The sequence below is a fragment of the Saimiri boliviensis genome, chromosome 16 (assembly GCF_048565385.1).
Source record: "Saimiri boliviensis isolate mSaiBol1 chromosome 16, mSaiBol1.pri, whole genome shotgun sequence".
Taxonomy (NCBI): Eukaryota; Metazoa; Chordata; class Mammalia; order Primates; family Cebidae; genus Saimiri; species Saimiri boliviensis.
Genome location: NC_133464.1, coordinates 53,535,120 through 53,540,592, shown reverse-complemented (window position 1 = coordinate 53,540,592; position 5,473 = coordinate 53,535,120). Strand labels below are relative to the sequence as shown.

At 35.3% G+C, this 5,473-nt stretch overlaps 1 non-coding gene across 1 annotated transcript; it reads right to left on the bottom strand.

The window, feature by feature from the left end:
- Positions 1 to 1,595: 1,595 nt before the first annotated feature.
- On the bottom strand, positions 1,596 to 1,735 carry LOC120365830 (small nucleolar RNA SNORA67). Its single transcript, XR_005580674.1, has one exon. It is a non-coding gene; the product is annotated as a small nucleolar RNA SNORA67 (small nucleolar RNA).
- Between the last annotated feature and the right edge of the window lie 3,738 nt (positions 1,736 to 5,473).

Sequence of the window (5,473 nt, the reverse complement as noted above, 5' to 3'; positions counted from 1 at the left end):
ATGTATAACATGATGGTTCTAAATATACATAAGTTGTGGAAAGGTTGAATTCAGCTAATTTAAAAAAATGTATTAACTCACATAGTTATTATTTTTCTGGTGAAAACATTTAACAGTCACTCTGCATTTTTCCAGAAAATAATACATCGTCATTAACTATAGTCACCATGCTGTGCCATAGATCTCGTGAACTCTTCCTCCTGTCTAACTGTAATTACGCATCCTTTAACCAATATCTCCGTTCCCCCAACAACCATCCCAGCCTCTGGTAACCCCCATTCTACTACCTACTTCTATGAGATCAAGCTTTGTTAGATTCATTTATTGCAAAGCTCTTTAATGCTGTTTATATTTCATGATCATAACAGCTTCCGTTTTTTAAAATATGTAATTTACTTCTCACCAGGAACACTTGAAAAGAAATAGAAATGCTTTCTATAATGAGACACAAACTCTGAATATTGAGTCACACATATATTGATGTTTCCTGGTGCCACAGCACAATGCTCACTCATTTAATTTACAGTTTAGCAGCAACCTTTATAGATTTTAATAAATTATATTTTTCTAAGCAACCCATCTCACTGATAGCATGCTTTTGATTATTTTTCCACAGAAGTTTTACTTTCTAATTTCATATGTTCCACTTTAAATGATTATACCTTTATCACTATAAAATATATTTCTTTGGTCTTTTAACTTTGTAATATATTACATAAACTTTCACTCTAAATACCTATTTTATAAATTTAGTAAGATCTTATTAAAAATATCTTCCTTGTTTCAGATTATTAATAAAAAGATATCTAACTCTGCACCTAGCATCAGGAAGTTGATACTTATATTGATATTTACCAGTAACATTTTCCCAGGCTCTGTTGGTTGATAATCCATTATTATAATGTTGATATAGGTTTATAGTATGCATGAAATTCTTTTCATGAATTTGAGATATGTATTTACATTTTTTAAAACCCTACAATACCTTGTAAAGTGCTAGCAAATCAAAACGAGTGTTATTCATTTTAATACTGATAATTAGTTTAATTTATGAATAAATGTTGCTCTTAAATATATTTTATGTATTATGTATGAGTCATTTGCCTCGTTAAGGGTTAAATACATATTTATAAGCTCCAGAATATGGTGGGTTCTTTTTTCCCCTCAAAAAGTGACATTTATTCAAGGAAAAGAAATGACAAGATGATCATCCCTTAGTTCCCCTTGCCTCCCCTCTCCTGCTGGTCCTCATGACCCCTCAAGACTGAACTCTGGCTGGGGCTAGGTGGCAGGACAGCCCCTCAGATGAGGTCAGCAACACTGAGGGGCATTTCCTCGATGGAGGTGTTGTAGAAGGTCTCTATGTCTTGAAGAGTCCACTTGCCTTCTTCTGTCACCATGTTAATAGCCACACCCTTACGGGCAAACTGTCCATCTTGATCGATTCTGTGGTTATAGTTTTCCCTGCTGGTGGGAAGGTCATGGTTGATAATTAAAGAAACCTGCTGCACATCAATTCCTCTGGCCTATGTCAAGAAAGACAACTCTTCAGCATGTGCACGAGAATCTATCCCAAAGGGATGACACATGGGTATCTATGTAGGTAGCCAAGGAAGGCAGGGGAGAGGAGCATCCCTGTTCCCCAAAGACCTTAGGCATGCCAGATTCTATTCCAAGTTGTTACTTTCCTGAGAGGGGCACTGGATGTTCCCATGGAGAGGGAATCACCTTGGAGATATATATATTTGTAAATAAGGCACTGCATTTTCTTAGTTCATAAATGTTCACATCTTCTAAAGCACACTTTGTGTCACAAATATTTTGGCATAGAATTTTTATAGTGTTCCAATAAATATTTTAATAGAGTATGATAGATTATAGATACTTATCATTTTGTTGACTTTATATTTCACCCCCTTCCAAAGCAAGTTTAAAGCATTTGGTTAAATTATGATTTAGAATGCACATCAGTAAATCTGGAAGAATGTATATTTCATGTGTTTGATTGCATAAGGCTAACATAGTAACTCTTAAAATTATGTTCATCTTAAGAAAATTTTTAAGAATAATTTTTGTTTCAAGCAACATAAAAAGAATAATGCATTGAAAGGACTTCACTAAGAAATATTAAAGGAAAAATGACACAGTATTGTACAATAAGTAGAGGATATGGATTAGACAAGAGTTGATGCCTGTGCTGAATTATTATAGTGAAGTATAATTAATCATGTGGGTATGACTTGATTGTTATACAGTATAAATGAATATAAATGTTCAGAAATTGACAGCTATTTTTACTTTTTACAATATGACAAAGTGATATCCCAGAGTAACGAATAATGTCCCACTTTTTTTCATCTTGATATGTCTTTGTTTCATTTTAATTATTTTCTTTTATATCTCTCTACTTACCATTGCCATAACTCAAGAAAAAGAAAGAGTAATAGAGGATAAATGGAAGGCCACAATCCATATGAAATACGAACCTTACAATAGTGCATCCCCAATTTCTCTTTTCCATATTTTGGTTTAGTGCTGTCATACATTTCTTACATATGCTATTAACACAAAATATATTGCTATAAATTTTCTGAGCATCTTCTGTACATGGTTTTGTGTTATGACTTTCTCAATATATCTAGATATTCTCTCCTCAGTGTATGGTTACTTAAATCATGGTTGTAGGTCTCCTTAGGAAAAAAATGATGAGATTCATTACCAAAAATCTTTTGTTGTTCCAGGGCTTTTTTTTTCTTTTCTTTTCTTGTGTGGATCCAGCCTCCCCTCAAAGGTTTCTATATCTAAATACTGGCTCAGATCTGTAACTGCACAAGGGATCATGACCTTTTATTGCTACCACTTCCCTCAGCTTCTTGATCATTCATGTTATCCAACGAATCAAACCCCTCAAGCATGAGGGCCTTGATCACCCCAACAGGTGAGCTGCCTAAATCTGCAAAGGCACAGGCCAAATTTAAGAGAAATTTAGAATGGTTAAATGAGGAGGAAATAAGTGATAAACAACAGGCGCAGCCTCATCACCAGTGCCGTATTTTTGTCACGAATTTTTCTAGTTTATGATTCTCTAGAGGAGATATAAAAATCAGCAATGACAAAACTCCAGAATCTTAAGAAACTGTTTCCAGGTGGCATAAAATTACTATGTGAATAGAGAAGATTTGAACAGAGCCAAGAGTAGACTGTAGTGTGTGCTGTGGTCTGACAACCTAGTCTCCCCTTTAGTAATCTGGTGCTCGTTCTCAGCCACACTCTTGTTTGCTGGTAACAATCAGTTGAGCCCTTCTGTTGAATAGGACCTTCAGTGGGGATGAGGTTACAGCCCTTAGGCAGCTCACATTAGTTCATTTTGCATTGCTATAAAAAAAAAAACTACCAAGGCTTAGAAATGAGGTTTACTTGGCTCACGGTTCCAACATCTGCTTGGCTTCTCCAGAGGCAGTTTTTTACTCATGGTTGAAAGCAAAAAGAGGAGCAGGCATGACACATGGCAAGACAGAGAGAGAGCAAGAGATGCCCATTATTTTTTTTTAAATAATCAGATTTCAAGGTAACCCATAGAGTGAGAAGTCACTCATTACTGAAGGGAGGGAACCAAGCCACTCATGAGGAATCCACCTCAATAACCCAAACACCTTACACCAAGTGCTACTTCCAACAATGGGGATCACATTTCAATACGAGATTTGGAAGGGACAAACAAGCCAAATTATCTCACAGCTAAACAGAAGTATACCTACTGATTCATTCTTTCAGAGTACAGTGGCTGATGTGGTTTGGCAGTGTCCCCACCCAAATCTCATCTTGAACTGTAGCTCCCATAATTCCCACATGTTCTGGGATGGACACAGTGGGAAATAATTGAATCATAGGGGCACATCTTTCCAGTGCTATTCTCATGATAGTGAATAAGTCTCATGAGATCTGATGGTTTTTAAAAGGGGAGTTTCCTTGTACAAGTTATTTTTTTATTGTCTACCACCATGTGATATGTGTCTTTCATTTTCCACCATGATTGTGAGACCTCTCCAGCCACACAGAACTGTGAGTCCCTTAAACCTCTTTCTTTTCTAAATTTCCCAGTCTTGGGTATGTTCTTAACAGCAACATGAAAACGATCTAATACAGTGGCCTACCCTTGTTATTTAAATTCTCAGCAATTTGAGGCATCATCTCAGCTCCAGAGTTCCTGGTGAAATTGGCTGAGTCCTCTGGTACTACTGAGTCACAAATCAGTGTCTCCTCTCCTAATCTTTTCCACTTATCCTCTTGCATGTATTGTTTTTAAGAGTAATCTAAGTAACTAACTGGCTTGCAAATCTCTGCCTCACAGTTCATTTCCTAGTGAAACTGTCCTAAGATGCTGTACTAGTAGGCAAAGTACAATTCTTCTGGCCTATATATGATTCCAGTGTCTTGAATAGATTTTCTACTTCATTTACTTTTTAGTCCTAATGAGCCTTGAATTATATCAGCAAGAAATGTTATGCCAGAGGAGTTCAGCTGACAGCTTCTGAAATTCCTTTTCTTAAAAATGATAAAGCTTTCTTCATTTCTTCATTATGTTTTATATTTTTCATCATTTATTTCCAGGCTTTTGTTTGCTTGTTTAGAAGAGTTAATATTTATGACAATTATAACACTTTATTTTGATTTCTTTACACATTAAATAAGCATAATAGTATTTGCAGGAGTATTGTGAGGAATAAATAAAATAACACATGCAAATAATTTTTAAGAGCACAAATTAGAGATATTATTGTTATTCTATATCTCTTCTTTGCTGTAGTTCCATATAAGGATGTTCACGTTCTTGGCACATGATAACTTCTATGGTATAGGGCCAACTACTCAGCAAAATATTTTCTGTAGATCTGCTAAGCCTATTCTGTGGTACTAGTATCTCCAAAAAAAATCAAGAAAAAAAAATTGATAAAAAGAACCCTCATTTGAAAAAGGAAGATTTTTCTGTTTCTTATTCTGAAGTAATAAAAATATTTATATAGGGTAAACAATTTGAATGAGAGGAGATGTATATTTTTTGGCTTCCCAAAATACACAAATGCATGCACGCACACGTGCACACACACACACACACACACACACACAGAGAGAGAGAGAGAGAGAGAGAGAGAGATTAAATTAATACATATCTGGATGGACAGATGATAGATGGGTAGACAGGTAGATGACAGGTAGATAGATGTTGACAGAGTTGATTAGTTAGATAAGATAAATAGGCACATGGACAGATGATAGAAAGTTAGATGACAGATAGGTAGAGAGATGATTGATAGATGATTGACAGATAGATTAGTAGATAGGTAGATAGATGATCGATTAGATAGACAGAAGATAGATATATAGAAAATAGCTGAGATAGATAGATAGATAGGTAGATAGATAGATAGATAGCAGAATAGTCCATCTGGGTACACCTTGCTTATGGGAACTT